Source organism: Nicotiana attenuata, unplaced genomic scaffold, assembly GCF_001879085.1.
Source record: "Nicotiana attenuata strain UT unplaced genomic scaffold, NIATTr2, whole genome shotgun sequence".
In the NCBI taxonomy this organism is placed as follows: Eukaryota; Viridiplantae; Streptophyta; class Magnoliopsida; order Solanales; family Solanaceae; genus Nicotiana; species Nicotiana attenuata.
This window is the reverse complement of record NW_017670814.1, coordinates 52421-75274: the sequence shown is the minus strand read 5'-3', so window position 1 is coordinate 75274 and position 22854 is coordinate 52421.

Here is a 22854-nt window from a genome sequence, read left to right as displayed (position 1 = left end):
ATTTCTCTTTAAATACGCATCATTACCTCCTGTCATCTTCATAATACTAAACTGTCAAAAAAAACCCTCTTCACTTCCAATTGCTTTCTTCTCCAAAGTTCTAACTCACCAATTCTCTCAAGAAATCAGCGATAATGACAAACCCACAAGACAACCCTGGAACTCCTCCATAGCCCACTCCCTCTGATTCAACTACCCCTCCTCCACCTTGCATAACTCCTAAACCCAGGCTGAGAAAGGTAAAAATGCGTGCTCGTAAAACAGTAGCTTCTGGGGATCTTTTAAAGAAACTGAATGAGAAATTAAAGGCAAGCCAGATCCAAGACTCCGAGTCTAACTCTGATTCTGAGTCGTACAACTCTGCTAGTAAGGGGGAAGGACCTGGGTCATCTGATTCTGAGAAGGCTCAAAAATCCCATTCTAAGGTAAGTTCTTCTTTGACTAATAATTAGAAACTAGGTTTATTCTGGTTGGGCCTATCAGGGATGTGGAGTTACCTTAGGTAAGAAGGAGTGGAGGTAAAAAGAAATCTGAAAAAGAAAAAGAGAGAGAGGGTGACTGTGGTGAAGAGAGGGGAAAAGGAAAGGAGTGGTTGATCATTCACCCAATGCTGATTTGTCTGTACCTGCTATTTGTGGGGTGGTACAAGAAAATGTTGATGAAAGAGGCAAGAAGTCAGGGGGAAGTGGTTCTGGTGAAGCTGCTGAAGGGTTAGTTAATCTAAGTTCACAGGGAGATGAACTTGGTTCATCAGTTGAAGAGACCCTAGCAGACCTTTTGAAAAAGGTAGGTGCCAGTTACGATCCAAAGAAAAGGAGAACATCCACACCAAAAGCTCCCAGTGCTCCTAAACCTTCCAAGAAAAGAAAGGCTTCCTTTCCAACACCTACTGAAACCCTTTTGCCACAAGGAAGAGCCACAAGAAGCAGGGTGAAACAGAGTGAGGTTGATCTACAAAAGGCCTTAGCTGAAAGTAAGAAGAAAAGGATGAATAAAGGAAAAGGGAAGGTTGCAGAGTCCTCAAAAGCTGTTGAAGTTGAGGAGATGGAACTGGTCCATCAGGAGGAAATTACACTAGTGGAGGTTCAGAACCCCAAGCCCAAAAAGCCCAAGACTTCTTCCAAGAAGTCTTCCTCTGCATCTGAGGCTGCTGAACCTTCATTAGCCAAGAGGACAAGGTCTGCAGTGAAAAATAAACAAGTTCGAATTTCTGAAGATGAGGAATGGAGTGGTGAAGAAGAAAACAAATCTGATGGTGAACAAGACAAGCTTGCCAAGTTTGGAAAAAGAAAATTTTAAAAGGTAGATTGTTGAAAGATTTGGTGGAACCAGGAATGGTTTGTTTGGTTGACACCTTAGCTGCTCAGGGCTGGAAGGACATGGTCCTTCAGATGGATGGGAGATTGGCCAGAAATGAAATTATTGAATTCATGGCAAATGCTGAAGTCAAAGACGGCAGAGTTACAAGCAAAGTGAAAAGAGTTCAACTGACCTTTGATGCAGCAAAACTGGGAGAGATCCTTGGCATACCCTCTGAAGGGTTTGATGACTATACAAGGCAAAGGTGGCCTTGTATGTACTCCCTTCCTACTGCCCTTGAAATAACTAGGAGGTTCTGTGATGCTGAAGATGTAAATGAGGCCAGGGCTGTTCAGAAGAATGAAATGAGGCCACAACACAAAGTCATATTTGAGTTTGTCAACAAGTACCTACTGCCCAGGCAGGAGAAGGCATATTGCAAATTACATAGATCTAGTGCTGATGGAGTGCTTGGAAAGAGGAATGCAAATTAATTGGCCTGCACTCATCATCAAGCTGCTGGACAGGGTCATCAATGGCTCAAAGGCTCATGCTACCCCCTATGGCTTTATTCTGACTACGATTCTGGATAGGTGCAATGTGCCATTGAAGAAATGAGAAATGGCCTCAAGCAAGGATCACTTTGGCATTAACACTCTGATTGCTTGTGACTACTTAGTCAGTGCCATCCTAAATGAACCTGGTTCATCCAAGAAGACTCCTATCAATAGTAAAGTCACGGCTCTTGTTCAGGAATGTGAAGCCAAGGATACTGAGATAGCTAGGCTCAAGGCTCGTGTGCAAGAGGTGGAATCTGAGGGGGATGCTCTCAGAACTGAGCTTACTAAGGAAAAGGAGAAGAATGATGGGATTCTTCATAATATGCTGAATCTTCTCCAAGTCCAAAACCAACCCTCTAGCTCCCCCAAGCCTTAGGAATTCTAGCTTTTGTCTCTTGAACCTGTTTAGTACCTTCAATGACCCGGATTAGGGATTTTTCTTTCTTTTTGCTCATGGTTTGAATATTTTTGCTTTCTGGTTGTGGATTGTGGTAGCAACATATCTTCTATCAATGATATCTACTGTCTTTTGCTCTTGATCAATTTTAATCTTTCCTTGATAGTTTAAATATGTTTGCTGAATTACTGATGATCAATCCATGACTGCACTTGCAGTTGCCCCAGTGGCCATGAGTACTTATTAAAATCTTGGACTCACACTTTGTATGCAACTTTTCGATGATGCCAAAAAGGGGAAGAGATATTGTGCTTTACACATTCTGAATAAGTGATATTTATAACCTAATTAACCTGGTCCTTGATGATAAGTGAATTTTTTAAACTTTGTATTGATGGTTAAGCTGAGTTCTTACAAGATCCATGTAAGTAAAAAGCACAGAGTTTGTCATCATCAAAAAGGGGAAATTTGTTGGCCCAAGAACAGGTGAAGTTTTGAAGATTGACAAAAGAACTCAGTCATGGACCAGGTCCATCTTGTGAAGCACATTCATGATCAACCTATACATGTGAGATGCACGTGAAGGAGACAAATCTAACTAATCAAGAAGCAATATCTCCTGATCTGATCAAAAAGGTTGCATATTGGATAAGGAGAGAAAGACTCCTTACATGAAGAGAACACATAGTGTTAGAGTTTGAGATTACTATGAACTCTTCTACGATAGAAGAGTAGTAATTGAATTCTAGTCAAACTCTGATTACTAACCCATTAAATATCAGTGCTATTCTCTTTTACAGGTATTGCACATAAGCAGAAGTTAAAACTTAAATTGAGAGAAAAAGAGCAAGGCAATTTTGCAAGCAATTTATGTGTGATTCAAGCGTGCAATCCTGAAGCTACTTGAACAAGATAGAAGAACCAGTTCCAAGTGTCTGTCTTTTATTTCTAGTTCAATTGTAGTAGGTAATTTTACATGTTACCTTTCAGCTTTCATATCAGCAATTGTAGTAGGTACTTAGAGTTTCAAGTTAGTGTTAACTTGAAGTTGTCGCAATAGTTGAGGCTGTGTGCCACAACGGGATTAGAGTTAATCCTTAGGTTTACAAAGAGTTTTGTAAATGCTGTTTTGGCTCAGTGATTTTAGTGGAAGTTTGGGAAAATCCTACTGAGTAGTAGGTCGTGATTTTTTCACCTTTTGAGCCAGTTGTTTTCCACGTAAAAATCTCTGTGCTCTTTATTTTATTTATTTATTATTCCGCAAACAATAGTAGTTGGAACACATAGAAGAACCAGGTCCTTCTATAGTTCAGTTAAGCGAAAATTGGGTACCGCACAAATCACCCCCCCTCTTGTGTGGTATTGACGTTTTAAACATCATATCTTTCAGTGCACCTTCTACACGGGGTTACTATAGTGGTTACTCTAGTCATCTAGGGCAGTCTCAGTACCAATAGTCACGCCTGTTGAGTGGTTATTTTGAGTGTGGTGATACCAAGTGCATTGTGAGAAATTGTCCCAGACATCATAAGGCTGGACCTCTGTAGGGTACTCAAGTTATGGTTTCTGCTCTAGTTGCTACTCCACCTACACAGCCAACTAGGGGTGGGAGGATAAGTGGGTAGAGGACGTCTCATAGGGGGAGGCTAAGCTCGTTTTTATGCTTTCCCTTGTAGGGTTGAGGTAGTAGCATCAGATGTCATCATTATAGCTATTGTTCTGATTTGTTATAGAAATGCATAAGTTTTTATTTGATCCAGGTTCCACTTATTCGTATGTGCCATCCTATTTTGCTTCATATTTGGATATGTCTTGTGATTCTTTGACTACTCTTGTTTATGTGTCTACACCCGTTGGGGATTCTATTATGGTAGACCGGGTCTATCATTCTTGTTTGGTCACTATTGGGGTTGACCTTCAGTTACTTAATATGGTGGATATTGATGTGATTTTTGGCATGGATTGGTTGTAACCATATCACACTATTCTTTATTGTCACGCTAAGACCATGACATTAGTTATGTCAGGGTTGCCGAGGTTGAAGTATAGAGGTTCATTGGGTCGTGTTCCTAGTATGGTGGTGTCTTTTCTAAAGGCACAACAGATGGTTGAAAAGGGGTGCTTGGTATACTTATCCTTTGTGAGGGATGTTAGTGTTGACACTCTTATCGTTGAGTCAGTTCCAGTAGTGAGAGAGCTTCTAGATGTGTTTCCAGCGGACCTACCGGGCATTCCACCTGATAGAGATATTGATTTTGGTATTGACTTGGTGTCGGGAACCCAACCCATATCTATTCCACCGCATCGCATGGCACCAGTGGAGTTGAAGGAATTAAAGGAACAACTTTAGGAGTTGCTTTATAAAGGTTTCATCAAACAGAGTGTTTCACCTTGGGGTGCTCCAGTTCCATTTGTGAAGAAGAAAGATGGCTCTATGAGGACGTGTATTGACTACAGGTAGTTGAACAAGGTTACTATCTAGAACAAGTACCCACTATCGCGTATTGATGAACTATTTGATCAACTTCAGGGTGCTATAGTATTCTCGAAAATTGAATTGAGATCGTGATACCATCATTTGAAGGTCAGGGCTTCAGATACTCCTAAGATGGCCTTCAAGACCCATTATAGGCATTATAAGTTCATGGTGATGTCTTTTGGGCTAACAAATGCCCCAGTAGCTCTCATGCACTTGAGGAACATCATGTTTTAGTCGTACCTGGATTACTTCGCCATTGTGCTTATTGATGATATACTGGTGTATTCTCGCACCCAAGAAGAGCATGAGCAGAACTTGAGTATCATGCTCCAAAATCTAAGGGAGAAGAAACTATATGCTAAATTCTGCAAGTGAGAGTTTTGGTTAGACTTGGTGGCATTCTTGGGTCATATGGTGTTTAGTGAGGGGATTATGATGGTTTCGAAGAATATTGAGGCAGTTTAGAGTTTGTCTAGAACTTCTACCGCTACTGAGATTCGGTGTTTACTAGGTTTGGCTGGGTATTATCATTGTTTTGTGGAGGGTTTCTCGTCCATTACATATCCGATGAATAGATTGACTCAGAAGGGTGCCCCATTCAGGTGGTCTAATGGGTGTGAGGAGAGCTTTTAGAAGCTCAAGATTGCCTTGATTACCGCTCTAGTTTTGATTTTGCCTTCAGCATCGGGTTCGTATACAGTTTACTATGATGCTTCATGGGTTGGCATTGGGTGTATATTGATGCAGGATGGCAGGATGATTGCTTATGCTTCACGTCAGTTGAAGCCCCATTAGAAGAACTACCTAGTACACGATTTGGAGTTAGTAACCATTGTTCACGTGCTTAATATTTGAAGGCACTATTTTTACGGTGTGTCTTGTGAGGTTTCACAGATCACAGGAGTCTTCAGTACCTATTCAAACAAAAGGATCTGAACTCGAGGAAACAGAGGCAATTAAAGCCACTAAAAGACTATAATATCACCAATATTTATCATTATGGGAACGCCAACGTGGTAGTCGACGCTTTGAGTCGGAAGGATTAGATCATGGGGAGTCTTGCTTTTATTCCAGTCAGGGAGAGACCGTTAGCTTTGTATGTTCAGTCTTTGGCCAATAGGTTCATGAGCTTGGATGTTTCGGTGCCTAGAGGGGTTCTTGCTTGCGTTGTATCATGGTCGTCTTTGTTTGAGTGCATCAAGGCGCGTTAGTATGATGATCCCCACTTTCTTGTCCTTAAAGACATAGTACATCATGGTGATGCCAAGGAGGTGGCTATTGGTGATCGGGTATTGAAACTTCAGTGCCGGATTTGTGCCCAATGTTGATGGGTTGCGTGAGCTAATTCTTGAGGAGGACCATAGTTTGCGGTATTCCATTTACTCGGGTGTCGCGAAGATGTACCACGATTTGAAGAAGCATTACTGGGGGAGAAGGATGAAGAAAGATATTGTTGAGTATGTGGCTTGGTGTTTGAACTATCAGCAAGTTAAGTATGAGAATCAAAGACCGGGTTGTTTGCTTTAGAGGCTAGACATTTCAGAGTAGAAGTGGGAGCGTATCAGTATGGATTTTGTGGTTGGGCTACTACGAACCTTGAGGAAATTTGATGTTGTGTGGGTTATTGTGTATAGACTGACCAAGTCTCCAAACTTCATTCCAGTCGTGACTACCTACTCTTTAGAGCAGCTGGCTCGAATTTATCTCTGTGACTGTGAGACTGTTCGCTTTCATGGTGTGCCCGTGTCTATTATCTCGGATCGAGGCTCGCAGTTCATATCATGTTTTTGGAGAGCCATGCACCAAGAGTTGGGCATAATGGTCGATCTGAGTACGACATTTCATACACATACAGACAAGCAGTCCCAACACACTATTCATATTTGAGAGGACATGTTACGAGCCTACATCATTGATTTTGGGGGTTAGTGGGATCGATTTCTATCGCTAGTAGAGTTTGCCTACAACAACAACTATCAGTTGCGCATCCAGATGGCTCTATATGAGGCCTTATATGGGAGGTGATGACGTTCTCCGATTTGTTGGTTTGAGGCTGGGGAGGCTAGGTTGTTGGGCACTGACTTGATTTATGATGCTTTGGAGAGGGTGAAGTTGATTTAGGAGCGGCTTCATATGGCACCGTCCAGGAAGAAGAGTTATGCTAATAGGAGGGCTTGTGATGTGGCATTTATGGTAGGTGAGAGGATTCTACTCAGAGTTTCTCCCATGAAGGATTTGATGAGATTCGGGAGGAAGGGCTAGTTGAGCCCTCGATGTATTGGTCCTTTTGAGGTTCTAGAGAGGGTTGGTGAAGTGGCCTATATACTTGCTTTGCCACCCAGCTTATTGGGAGTTCACCCGGTGTTCCATGTTCCCATGATCCGGATGTACTATAGGGATTTGTCTCATGTGTTAGATTTTAGCATGGTGCATTTGGACAAGGATTTGACTTATGTTGAGGATCCTGTGGCTATTTTGGATAGGCAGGTCCGTGAGTTGAGGTCAAAGAATATTTCATCGATGATGGTTCAATGGAGAGGTCAACCGGCCGAGGAGGCATCTTGGGAGATTGATCAAGATATGTGAAGCCAATATCCCCATCTTTTTGACACTTCAGGTATGTCTCTGTACTCTTTCGAGGACGAACGTTTGTTTAAGAGAGGAAGAATGTAACAACTCGACTGGTCATTTTGACTATTTGGGCCCCATTTCCCCTTTTGAAGCTTCATGTATGTGTATTAGTTGTTATGTGACTTACGGGGATGGTTGGTTTGGTTTCGGGAAGGTTTTGGATTGATTTGGATCCTAGTTTGGAAGCTTAGGTTGGATGAGTTGAATAAATTTTAACTTTTACGAAAACAACTCCGAAACTATTTTTTGATTGTTCCAATAGGTTTGTATGGTGATTTTGGACTTAGGAGTATGCTTAGAATTGAATTCAGAGGTTCCTATGATGAATCGACTCTTTTTACCGAAAGTTGGCAATTTAAAGGTTTAGAATTTTTTTAAGTTTGACCATGGGTTTACTTTTTGGCTATCGAGTTTAGATTTTTTTTTGACTTGGAATAGGTCCATTTTGTCATTTTGAACTTGTGTGCAACACTTGGTGTCATTCCAAGTTGGTTTGGTAGGAATTAGACGCTTGGTTGTGATTTTTGATGTCCTTGAGTTTCATTGTGATTTCTAAGTGTTTTGGTGTTTGATTCATGGTTCTTGATGTTTTTCGATATTTTGAGCTTGCGAGCAAGTTTTTATGATGTTTCTAGACTTGTGTGGATGTTTGGTGTGGAGCCCCGGGGGCTCGGGTAAGTTTTGGACGCGTTTCGAAGTGTTATGAACTTGTTTCAGATCTACTGGTTTTTGGCTGGTGCTGCAGGTCTCACAAATGCAAGCACCAGTTCGTATTTACGTAACCGGATTTGCGATGGAAATGTTGCAATTGCAAAGGTGGGATGGGAGTTGCAGGCTTTGCATTTGCGAAGCCAGCCTCGCAATCGCGATTGGGAGCTGGAATAGGCAGGCCGCATTTTTTATGCTTGCTGGGTTTGCATTTGCGGAACATTAGTTGCATTTGTGATACTCTCAAGGGCTGGGCAAACTTCGAATTTGCGATCACTTGTCGTATTTGCAGAGGTCGCATTTGCGAACATCTGGTCGCAACTGCGACATCTGCAGCTGGGTTAATAAGTTGGATTTCGAGACTTAGACTCATTATTTCATATTGTGAGATTAGGAGCTCGGTTTGAGACAATTGTTTAGGTATTTTTCACCCCCTTGGATTGAGTAAATGTTTTTTTACCCGGATTTGATTATTTTTCATTAATCTCGTCTTTGATTTAACATTTAACTGATGAACCCATTAATGAAAATTGGGGTTTTTGACAAAACGTTTCTAAAAATAATAATTTGAGATTAGAGAGTCGATTTGAACTCGGTTTTGAAGACCAATCACATATTTGGACTCGTGGGGTTATGGGTAGTCGAGATCTACTCCTCGACTCAGATTTTGATCTTGGGAATTGTGTAAAGATCTCAACTTTATTAATCGAAATTGATTTCTCTTGCATTGTTTGATATTATTAAGTCTTTTTTGGCTAGATTTGAGCCGAACAAAGGTGAATTTTAAAGGAATATCATTTTTAGAGTATTGATTTTGCCTAATTGAGGTAAGTATTTTGCCTAACCTTGTGTGGGGGAATTTTTCCTTAGGATTTGGTCTAATTTTCATATTTGTGTTATGAAACGACGTGTACTCAAGGTGACGAGTGTGTACACGGGCGTATGTGTGGTATATAACCAGATTAGACCATAGACTATTAATATGCCTTGAATTGGGGTTGTTTGTTATATGAAACATGCTTTATTGTTGAATACTCCCCGCACTCTTATGTCATTGTTATGTTATTTTGCACATTCTTGTTGAGCCATGGGCTCTATCTTGATGTGATTGTTGTTTTGTGATATTTTGGCACATGTGAACATGTTGTGCAAGTTGATTGATGTTGTGTCGAGTATAAGGGTGTCAAGATGCGCATGCGGCGACATAAGGAAGGCATTTTATTGTGATGTACATGCGACGAGATAAGGGTAGAAATTTATGTGCATTCGGCGACATAATGGAGGCATTCTTATGTGCATGTGGCGACATAAGGGTGGCTTTGTTGGGGATATTATGTGACATTTCGAGTGTTCCTTTGATGTTGTTCATGTGTTGGAACGGGGTTGATGTGGTTATCATATACTTGTTTTCTAAATGCTTCCGTCTTTTATTTTATGAGATGTTGTTTGATTTGAATACGCTATCTTATACCCCACCCGTATTTGATATTTTATTGGAAAGGATGGGTTATTCTACATTGAGCCGTTGTTACACACTTTACGAAGTTGTTTATATTTGTTCCATTATGCATCTTGTTGTCAGCTTTCTTTTGATATCTTGCACATGTTATTTTACTAGTGAGTCTCTTGACTTGAACCTCGTCACTAATCCACCGATATTAGTCTTCAAACTTACTGGTTACCGATTGTGGTGTACTCATACTACGCTTCTACACATTCTTTGTGTAGATCCAGGTACTTCGGATTAAGTTGATCATTAGAGAGTTGAGCCAGAACTGTAGGAGACTTCAAGGTATCCCTGTTGCTCAGCTCGCAAGACTCGGAGTCACCCTCTTACTTCATTTTCTACTTTTATGTATTCCAAACAATGATGTATTTTTTAAACTTCTAATGTATTCCATGTAAAGCTTATGGCTTAGTATTACCGAGTTTTGGGATGATGACTATTGTATCTCCGTCTTGGTTGTGTTATGACATTTCTCAGTTTCTATTAAATTTTTAAGTTGTTATATTCTGATTGAGGTCTTTGTGTGATGGGCTTACCTAGTCTTAGGAACTAAGTAACATCACTGCCCTTATGGTGGGATTTTGGGTAGTGACACAAAACCTGAACATCAACAGTCAACAACCATGCAATCCCTATAGTACCAGTCAGCATTCGTAGGTCATTGCACAATGAATCTACTGCCATATACACCATACTCAGGAATTACAAGATAATGCTAATATCCTCTTAAATATTTAAATTCATCCATGTTATCTAGAACTCATAACCTTCCATTCGAAATTGAACCACAACCTTGTACATGCAAATCTCAATCCCACACGAGACACTGAATTTATCATGCCATCATATGAAAACACGAGAATCCCATTATCAACTCTAAATCACAAGTAAGATAGACACCCTATCAACCAGAAACCTTCCACTTAACTCAATCTCATAGAACATCACAACACACAAGAAACCCTTCGAGTTGTGGTCAAATCCATTATGAACTCTTCGGAACCCATTTTCACATAACTCAATGAGTAACTAAAAAGGCCTAGAAATGGTCCAAAACCACCCCGAAACTTACCTGAGCCCCTCGAGACCCCACCAATCATACCAAGAAGTCCAAATACATCGTCCAAACTTATCCAAAGGCTCAAAACACCACAAATAACATCAGCACCAAGAATCAAAGATCAAGATCTTTCTCTTAACTTGCAAACTTTCAACCTTCGCTGAACGCATCAGAATCATACTTAAACATTCTGGATCACAACAAAACTTTTTACACAAGTTCCAAATGACAAAACAAACCTATTCCAACTTCCGAAACAACAATCTGAGCCCGATAACATCAAAGTCACCCCCGGGTAAAATTATGAATTTTCCAAACCTTTAAATTGCCAAATTCCGTCAAATAGATCCAATCCGAACACATGCCCAAGTCCAAAATCAACATACGAACCTATTGGAACAAACACACACAAATCCGAGACCGTTTAGACAAAAGTCAAACCTTGGTCAACTCTTCAACTTTAAGCCTCCAAAAATGAAAATTTCTCTTCAAATCAATCCTAATCCTCTTGAACATCGAAACTAACCATACACTCAAGTCATAATATATTATATGAATCTAGGCAATGTCTCGAACCACCAACGGAAGGCCAATTCTCAAAATGATCGATTGGGTCGTTACAAGAATTCAAAATGATAGTTCAGGTCGTTACACTACATCAAAGAGATTGTTTGTTTGCATGGCGTGCATGTTTCTATCATCTTCGTTCGGGCCCTCAATTTACATTGCACTTTTTGAGATTTGTTCAATGTAAGTTGGGAACGTAGGTGGAGCTGAGTACTACATTTTACCCTCAGACGGATGGGAAGTCGGACCATTCTGATCTTGGAGGATATGTTGAGAGTCTGTGTTATTGATTTGAGCCTCGTTACATCATTTGATGCTTCTTGTATATTTTTTATACTTTCGGGGATGGTTGGTTTGGCTTTGGGAAGGTGTAAGACGATTTGAGACACTTAGTCTCATTTTGGAAGCTTAAGTTGTAAGAGTTGACCAAGGTTTGACTTTTACATAGACGACCTCGGATTGGTGATTTGATGGTTCCAATAGGTTTGTATGGTAATTAAGGACTGGGATGTATGTTAGGATTTGGAATTGAAGGTTCCTAGAGGGTTTTTGCTCTATTTGCGAATGTTGGCAACTTGAAGGTTTGGAGAGTTAATAGGTTTGGCTGGAAGTTGACTTTGATGTTATTGGACCCTAATTATGGTGTTTAGACCTTGGATAGGTTCACTTGGTTTATTAGGACTTTTGAGAAAAGTGTGTCTGGAATCCAGAATGATTAGGCATGATTCAAACGTGTTTGGCGAAGTAAGAAAGTTTGGAAATTAAGAAATGGATATTTGATTGTTGATTCTAGGGTTTAAAATTAGTTGTGGTGTTTTTATCATTTGGATAAGTCTGGATAGGGTATCATTTCAGACCAATTGGGACTGGTTCGACAGTTCTGGTTCTGGCCTATCGCACCTGCAAAGGTTTGAGTGCAGGTACGAAGTTGCACTTTCAATTTGGCGTTGCATTTGTGGAGTTGGTCTGGTCTGGGGACTTGTCGCATCTATAGAAGAGGGAGTGCATGTGAGAAGTTTCACCTGCGAGGCTTTGGTTCGAACCTGCGATAGAAGGATTTCTGGTCAATTGTTGCATATGTGACTCATGGGCGAAGGTGCATTGAACGCTTCTGAAATTGAGTTCCGCAGATGCGAACTTCGCATTTGAAAAGAGTTGTCTTACCTACGAGATAGTCGGGATCTATCCATTGACCTGGGTTTTGACCATGTGGGTGGGGGTTAAATTTTGTTGACTTTTGGGGATATGATTCAATATTATAACTTTATTGTTTTGGATTAGTTCCTACAACTTTGTTTGACGTTATTGAGTTGTATTTGATTAGATTCGAGTCGTTTGGAGGTTAATTTAAGAGAGAAAGCTATTCTGGAAGGTTAAAGACTAGCTGTCAGAGGAAGTCTCTTGTCTATACTTGTAAGAAGAAACTCTCCCCACAGGTAATCTATTTTCAATTGTTGCTCGATCTAGAAGCCATGTATATGCGACGTGAAGAGCGTATATGCATACCTAAGATATGACCATATCCGATAAAGTTTGGCTTATGATTATGCCTTTTTGGACTATGTGAACTTATTATTCATGTTTCATTGACTCTATGACTACGTGATGATTTGTAATTGTGTCTTAGAATCATGTTTAAGGTTATGACGTGTTGAAATTGAGCATAAACAATGATTTTTTTCCATATTGAGCTTCTTTTCTAAGCCGTAGTCGTATACTTGTCTTATTAATTCATGATTTGGTGGTTACATGGCTCAATACTTTCATGCTAAATATTGTGATAAGGCTTTTGAATGATAATGTTGCTTATCGAATTGTTGAGATGAATGGAATTACAAAATTAGTCATAGCCATCTTTTAGCCATATGGGCTTTTATCCGCATTTATATTGTTATGATCTGATGCCTCTAAATTGTATTGCTTCATACATATATTCATGAGCTAGAGAGTTGAATATTGTGAAAAGATGAGAATTTTGGTACCACGAACATTGTGAGCAGATATTGCATATTGATGATGTTGTGATTGGATCCGGTTTCACGTCGTAATGGTAGTATGTGTAGATCAGGTTGCACGCTATAATGGTATTATTGCTATTAGTGGATCTAATTTCATGCCGCAATGGTGATTGGATATGGATCCATCCCTTCGGAGTCAGGTGATTACCCATGTAACTTTGGGCACTGTGATCATAGATACTCAGAATTGTACTAGTTTGGACACTTGGTTATTGTAGGATATATGGATTTATGCGATGAGGATTGGTATCAGATTGTCAGCATACATTGGTAGCCTCAGCTAATGCAACACACACACACACACACACACACACACACACACACACACATATATATATATATATATATGTGACTATTGATTGACTCATACTATAATTATGAAAGATTGAGATACTTAATATTGTGCTTTCTCCCTTATTTGAAAAGCATGTTTATGTACTAGCTTTACTATGTTTCTACGGGTGGACTTGATTGATGATATCATGCTTTGTCCCATGTGTTGTTTATGCTTCATAAGGTTATTGATCTATTAGTAATGTCACGACCCAAAATCTACCTAGTCGTAATGGCACCTAACCCCAATATGATAGGTAAGCCAAACATAGAATAATGCAACTCAAGTGAAAGATCACTATTAACAAGGAATAAAGATATCTAAATTTTATACAACATCCCGAGGATTGGTAGTACAAGTCCTGAGCCACTAAGATTTGGGTCTACAAAGCTGGTATGAAGAATAAAATACGACATTTGTTTGAATAAACATAAATAGGAGTACAAATCCTAAACTACCAAAAATAAGTGGTAGCTTATATCTAGAATGCGGGTACATCTTCAAAGACAACCTTCGTCATCCACAACAGATCAACTCAGCTCCCAGATCTGCACACAATGTGTAGAATTATAGTATGAGTATAACCGTCCCCATGTACTCAATTAGTATCCTGACTAACCTCGGTGAAGTAATGACGAGATTTCAAATCAAGGATACTCACTATACATAACCTGTACAGCTCAATAACACATACATATGCCGAGAAATTATATCAAAATCTAAGCATGAAATCCGGGTACAACCAATCAGGGCACATAGAGAAGATATGTGTAAGTCTTATAATAGTTTGCATATAGGGAAGATATGCATTTGCTATTACATAAGACGTTACCAATTTCATATAGAGAAGATGTGCACAAGTACTGTACCAGTTTAACAACTCAGCATATAGAGAAGATATGTGTAGAATCATTAAATCATTGAAGCTTGCATATAAAGAAGATATGTATGAAATATCAAATAGTCCGTCAATAGTTGCCTATAGAGAAGATATGCTTGTTTAAACAAGTCACGTTACACAAATCCACTTATAGAAAATATATGCACCGTGATTCATCTCATCAAATAAAATAACATATAGAGAAGATATGCAAAAAGACATATATATCCCGAATCTAGCATATAGAGAAGATACCCCATGAAAATTATGTATCAGGCGATCCAAACTCAATTGCAATACATATAACCCACTGGTAGAAGAAAACTCTCCACATAAACATCACAATGATCACACAACCTCGAAACATCCCGTAGGAGATAACCCACCTGCTTGGCCTCAAACTAGCATCATTTGATGACCCTATCATGGTCACAACTACTATACAATCAATCAATCCTCTCGAGTCTGAATTCGCCAACTAGACATAAGAATACACTTTATTCCACAAACGAGCAACTAAAATATTCATAACACACTTGTAACTCAAGACCGTACAACATATATAGACAGAAATCAAGTATCTATAGTCCTTCTCACATCCCAAGCAAACTATTCTCGTCACATCCAGATCATCTAAGCATAGTTCCCAGTCACACACAATACTCATCATATAGTCATCCAACCACTCATTGAGCCATCAATCCCACTCCTAGGGACACTACCAGACATATAAGTCCAAAAGAACATACTCACACAACTGAAACCACCGCGCCTCAAAAACCCAACCTCAAGTACTCCAGACTGGCCTATCTCCACAACACAGAGAATACAAGAGTGGAAGCTCATCCGCACCTCATCCGTGTAATCACAAGTCGTCGATGCAAATCTGACACCTAATGCTCAATCATACATATGAATGAGTGGAAGGAATTCAAGAGATACATTTCAAGCTCAATCAATGTCGCACGATAATGAAAGAAAAATGGGAAATTTTTACTACATGCCCTGCAGCCTCTCGAAGATAGGTATGGACGTCATCATACCGATCCACAGACTCTACTAGACACTTGCTCATGACTTGTAGAACTTATGAACCGAGAGATCTTATACCAACTTGTCACGACCCAAAATCCATCTAGTCGTGATGGAACCTAACCTAACCTGCTAGGCGAGCCAACTAACAGTCAATACAATTCAAATGAGAATATTAAGAAATCAATATTGAATTAACTAAATTTTATTACAATAACCCAAGGGCCGGTAGCACAAGTCAGGAGCCACTAAGACTTAGATTACAAAGCTGGTATGAAATAAATACAACATCTATTTGGAATGTACAAAAACATAATTCGAATCTAAAACTACCAAGGACAAGTGGTAGCTATATCCTGAAGGCAGGTACATCTTCAGTGCTAGATCCCGTCATCCACATCATCTTAACTCCAAGATCTGCACACAAAGTGTAGAAGTGCATTATGAGTACAACTGACCCCATATACTCCATAAGTATCGTAACTAACCTCGACGGGGTAATAGAAGTAAGAACTATAAAGGATACTCGCCAATCACACGTACAAGTTCATAAATTTAAACAAGTATAGAACAAAAATATGACCAAATATCACAGATACTTGGTGCTCTCAATTTTCTTAACGTATTGTGCTCAGTCAACAATTTAGCATATAAGGAAGATATGCAAGAAAAACAGGTAAACAACCAAGAAAATTGAAGTAAAAATGAAATGCAATAACCACATATCAATACGCGGTGGCGCGCAACCCGATCCAATAGAAATCATAGCACGACTCTAAGGCCCACATCATAATCTCAGTAACTGAACCAAATACCTCGATTCTCGCACATGGGCTCAAATCCCACACATATGCGCACCCATAGCATATAGCTATCACAAATAACTCAGGCAACTAGTGCCTCAACCAAGTTTTGGTAAGATACATACCTCAAGCAACCAAATCAAATACTGAACAAGCCAAATAATACTCTAGACATGCCATCCCGCATGAATCAACCTCCGAACGGCCCCGAAACTAGCCAAAAGCAACTCAAAAACATCAAATAATGCCTTTGTAACGACCCGATCGGTTGTTTTGAGCTTTAACGTTCCATTCGGTAGTTTGACGCTTTGAGTTGCTTCATATTATATATTATGACTTGCATGTATGGTTGGTTTTGGTTTTCGAGCGGTTTGGGATTGATTTGGAAGAATGATTCTCGTTTTAGAAGCTTTAAGTTGGAAAAGTTCACCAATGTTTGACTTTTGGGTAAATGGACTCAGAATCGGGTTTTAATTATTCCAATAAGTTTGTAAGATGATGATTATGGACATGTCCACAAAGTGGTTGAATTCCGATGAGCTTTAGATAAGTATGGATGGTATGGTGATTGTTTTTGATTTCAATGTCGATTTGAGCATAAAGGTTATCACATTGAGCAAACGGCCTCTAATTCGTGTTTTGACTAAACCATTATATCCGTATCATAATTTTGGAACCATAACAACTGGAATCATTAAGTTTCGACATCGTATGAGAAATTTATGGTCATTTCACTAAGAATTAGGTTGCACTTACAAAATTGCCACTGAATTCGTATTTAAAAATTTGCACTATTTCCAAATATTAAAACCAACATATCTCCTTCATTATAAGCTCAAATGGAGAGATTCAAAAGTCTAACTCGACTGGAATTTCATGAGGTCCATTGAAGGCATCAAAAACGAGTTTCGGGATTGTTTGTCACAAGAAACGAGGTAGAACAACTGGGCAGAATCATATAATATCGAGGGTTTATTCGTTTGATCATATTTTGAGTTGGGGAGCTCAGATTTGGGCAATTTTGGAGGCGATTTTCACCACATGGATTGGGGTAAGTGTTCCATAATCGGTTTTGGTTATATTTCATGAGTCCATTTTCATTTTTGGCATTTGATTGATGATTTCAAAGTAAAAGTTAGGGTGTTTTGTCTAAAATTTCATAAAGTGAATTTTTTGAGTTTTGAACATTGTTCGGAGTCAGATTTGAGTGAAACATATATGGATTGACTCGTAATTGAATGGGTTGTCGGATTTTATGAGTTTCATCAAATTCTGAGGTGCAGCCCCAGGTTTAACTTTTTGGTTGACTTTGGTATTTTGATTAAAGATTTGACCTTTATCGATTGGGTTTTTTTCCTTTGGCATTATTTGATGTTCTTGAGTTGCTTTTGGCTAGTTTTGATCCGTTCGGAGGTCGGTACGTGCGAGATGGCATTTCTAGAGTGTTGTTTGGTTTGCTCAATATTGGATACAGCTTGTTCAAGGTAAGTAACACTTCTAAACTTCACGTTGAGGGTATTAAACCTGAATAAACGTGTTATGTGTTTGGTGTTGAGGCAACACACACGCTAGGTGACGAACGTGTGGGCGTGCACCATGTGAATTATGACTCAGTTGATTCTGTGGTACTGTGTAGTTATCTATCTTGTTTCTATCCATAAAATATCTACGTGTTAGAGTAATTGAGTTGTGATCCATTTTAGAAATTATGTTTAGGCCATATGCTTATTCTGCTGGGACCCACTGCGGTCATTTCTGTCGTTGAGTTATTTGCTTAAATTGTAATTACATACTCAGCCATATTCATTCATCTGCATATTATATCTCAGTCTCAATTATCATTCGTTGTAATATCATGTTATCATTGTTTGGGCTGATTGGCATGAGATTTGTGAGCCCGAGAGACTGGAAAGATTGATGACTGAGTGAGGCTGAGGTCCTGATTGTGAGTGATATTTATGGGATCAGGCTGCATGCCGCAACAGGCTTTATTCATCCATGATGGGATTGGGCTGCACGCCACAACATGCTACGATTGGCTTATATTATCTCTTAGGGAGGATCTGCCCCTCCGGAGTCTGACATAGCAGTAGTGAGCTCGAGTACCAATGAGTGCGAGTGCCGAGTGAGTGAGAGTGCCGAGTGATTTGGAGGTACTGAGTGATTGGGAGTGTTGAGTGATTGGGAGGTGCTGATTGATTGAGCGTGCTGAGTGAGGTTGAATACTTCGAGAGCATGAGCACATGAGTTTATCACTCTGGTGCATTACATTTGATATGCATACTTGTCATATAGGCATAGAGATGCATTTCCTCATGCTATACGGTATTGTGACATTGTGACTTCTCATACACATTGACATGTAGGCATAGATATGTACTTTCCTCATGCTATCCGATAATGGAGCATCTTATCTGTTATTGAAAGTTTTTGGGAAAAATCACAGTTTTTCTAACATACTCACATTTTAGTGGCTTCGGTGAAAGATTTGGGTTTTACACTTATACCTGAAAAACATGCCTATTTTCCGTAACGATGAACGAGTTGAGCTTCATATCTTTGAGTATTACTTGTACTATTTTCATTATATTGTTACGAGTTGTTCTTGGTTGTTGGTGTTGGACTCTGACCGTTGTCCAAGCTCGTCCCTGCTTTCAACCTAAGGATAGGTTTGTTACTTATTGAGTACATGGGGTTGGTTGTACTAATACTACACTTCTGCACCTTGTGTGCAGATTTTGGAGATAATGTTGTTACGTATGGAGGGAGCTGGCATTACCTGTGTTTCGGTTATAGCAGCCTCTTTTTCTTGGTAGCTTTAGATTTATAAATTTGTTTATGTATGTTTCGAACAGATGATGTATTTATTTCATACTAGCTTTGTAAACTCTAAGTCTTAGAAGCTCATCATTTGTACTACCAGTACTTGGGGGTTCTATAAAATTTTGTTATTTTATTCTTGACTCTTATCATTATCATTATATTGTGGTTTACTGTTAATTGGCTTACCTAGCGGGTTGGGCTAGGTGTCATCACGACTAGTTGGATTTTGGGTCGTGATAAGTTGGTATCAGAGGTCTAGGTTCACAAGTTCTACGAGACATGAGCAAATATCTAGTAGAGTCTTGCGGATCGGTATGATGACGTTCATATCTATCTTCGAGAGGCTACAGGGCATCTAAGATAAACTTTCCATCTTTCTTTCCTTATCGTACGTCATTGATTCAACTTGAAGTGTATCTCTTTAAATCCCTTCCATTCACTTGTATGCTTATGTGAGCGCTCGATATCAGCTGTGCATGGACGGCTTGTGGTCCCATGGATGAAGTACGAGATGTGTTTTGGTAATGGGCCATTCTGGAGGACTTGAGGCCGGGTTTTATCTGCAGCTCGAGCATAGTGATTTAAGTTGAGTGAGTATGTGCTTTTGGACTTCTATATCTGGTGGTGCCCCTATGAGTAGAATCGGTGGCGCGGTGAGTGGTTGGATGGCTATATGATGAGTAGGATGTGACTACAGGATGTGTTCAGTTGGTTTGAATGTGATGGGAAGAGTTTTCTTGAGATGTGAAAAGGACTATTAGATGCTCCATTTATGTGGATGTGTCATACAGTCTTGAGTTATGAAGGTTTTTGAGAGATTCTTTCGTGTTATTTCACTTGTGGAACGAAGTAGATTTTCATTTCTTGTTGATGAGTTTAGACTCAGGAAGATTAAGTGACTGCGTAGTAATTGTGGATTTGAAAGGGTATAGAGATATGTCAGTTTGAGGCTAAGCAGTGGGTTATCACTTGCGGGGTAATCTACGGATGTGTGATCCTTATGATGTTGTGTGGAGGGTTTCTTTTCTACTAGTGGATTATAGGTGTTGCGATTTGAGTTTGGATTAGTTGAGAAAGTTGACATGACCGCCACGAGGATAAATGCGAGCTTAGTAGATGATTGGAGGTATTACATGGTTTGTGTTACATGAGCTTATGAAGGGTTTAGTTGAATCCCACTGCGAGATTATGGCAATAATAGAGTATGGATATTGTGACTTATCAAATGTTTTATTCTCTGGCTTTCAGCCAAGTGGGAGAGTCTACCATCGGTAATTTGATTGCATGGTTATGTGTTTTATTGGTTTCGGTATGAGGCATACGTGAGATCGGTTATGACTTGCAGAGGCTGGTTTTGAGAATGGCATAGACAAGGAAATTCTTGATGCATGGTGTATTATATCTTATGGATATATCAAAGTCTTGGAATGATTTGAGTTTGTTATGCGTGATGGATGTAATGCACTAAGAAAATAGATTCACTCGGTTGCTTAGAGGTGTGGATTACTTCTTTGGGGCATTGGTGTGCTAACATAGCACATGTCATTCGGCTCATTTTGGTGATGTATATAAGATCTGAATAGAGTGGATGACTCCCGAGAAGGTTCTAATGGGTTCAAGATTCATATGTGGTATTTGAGTAAATTTCGAATTTGTAAATGGCGAAGATATGATATTAGCATCAGATGGTATCGGGACTAGCGGTAAATCTGTATCTCTATGGATTCTACATTTTAGTATTAGAAAGGTAAAAGGAACAATTTTAAATTCATATAAGGTCTCTTCAGTGTGGCTGTCTCGGCTATGGTACATTGGGGTACTTAAGAGGGAATACAACGTCTTATGGGCCTTAGGGCGGTGTGGTTTTATGCTAGGATCTCTTATGGTGAGATTTAGGTAAGGATCGTGGTGTTCTTGCAAGGAAAAGTGTCAACTTGAGGGTAATTCAGAAGGAATTCGGAGAAATAGGACAACTTTGTAGTAGGTTGGATCAGCACGGTAATAGGTATGATCAATTTTTTTTGGTACTTATGATTTGGTGAGTCTCAACAGGTGTTTTGTGGCAATACTCTTAGTATTGGCAACCTGCGTGGCTTGGTTGAGTTAGAGGGATTCAATTCTAATGGCTTGGTTATGTGCAAATGGGTTTCAAAGTGCTCTCAACGATTTCTGCCATAACTTGAGATGGATTTATCTACAAGTATGAGGGGTATGTGGCATGTTATGATTTTCTCCTAGATGGGATCAATGGAAGGTTTCTAACTGATCGAGTATGTATTCTACTTGTGACTCAGAGTTGATTATGAGATTCTCCTACTTTTCATATGATGGCATGATAGATGCGATGCATCCTGTAGATTGAGATTTGCATGTACAAGGTGGTAGTTCAGTTTTGAAGGGAAGGTCATGAATTCTTAGGCAACATGGACGGTTTCAGGTGATTAGATAAATGCTATTACTACTAGGTATTGCTTGAGAAGGGTGCACATTTCAGAAGGCGCACTGTGTTTTGACTTACGGATGTTTCATTTGTATTGCGGTACTCGTCTGGTTGATTGACTGCTGATGTTCAAATTTTCTATGTGGCATCGAAGAATTATTGAAGTATTTCTCGTGGAAATGATTATGTATGAGAGATGTATTAGTCATTCGAGTGGTGGAGTTGGGATCGGCTATGGTGATTCATGTGTTCAATGGATTTTAAGACTGGGAGTTCTCAGAAGCAGATTGTTTCGGGGTTGCGGACTCTGAAGATGTGTCCAAAGTTAGCTAGATGGTAGTGCGTGCTATGGTTAGATCATTGCGGACTTTTGGAGGGCTATTTATCCATTTGGGGTTACCAGAGTTAATTTGGGGGCCCATTGGTAGGCCCAATGAGGATGTGTGTTCTACTGGGTCGGATTTGTTGACTCAGAACTGTTTGTGATGAGGGGTGTGGCATTCGGTTAGATTTGAGCTTGTTAGTGTTCGGATATATTCTATGAGTTACTCTTCTATGCTACGAGGGGTTGTGATTTAATTGTTATGTGCACACATGATGCAATTCTGTTTGGGCCTTGCAGCGAAATTCGAGCGAGATGGTTATTGGGGTGTTGAATGGTTGATTGCGCCCTGGTTCTATTCTTTCCAGGCTGTGGTATATTGTGTTATTGCTTCTCCATGGTTATGTCGCGCCCCCTTTTTCCCTCTTTGCATCGGAAAATCGGGTTGGTGACATTTGGTTGGGACAACTCTTTCCTTTTGGGAAAGGGGTTCGCAATTGAAGAGTCACCACCTAATGGTTTAAGGTGCATTAGGACACCTATAAGGTTCAATTCTAAGTTTGTTTGATAACCAGAGATAGGGTAAGGGCTTGAAATTATCCTAAGGGGAAGGTGTTAGGCACCCCTCAAGTAACAATCCAATGTATGGTTGCATCGGGAATTACACTCAAGTAACAATCCAATGTATTTCATGATTTTACAAATATGAGCGAGTTTATGTTAATTAGCCACGGGTAATAATTCGTAATTAGCTTCTTCCGAAGACTAACAAGACTTTCTAATTGAATTATCCCTAAAACAATTAAGAGATTAAGCACTCCCGGATATGGCTACAAGTAGTTCAATCCTATCCCTAGGTAGAATATATAAAATGAGGGTTAACGCCTCATGTTCTTGTTAATTAATCTTTCCCAACCCCAAATTATCTTTTCCAAAATTAATTCGGAGTTAATGGGCGAGTCCTAGGGTTAGATAATCCCTTTGGAAATATTAA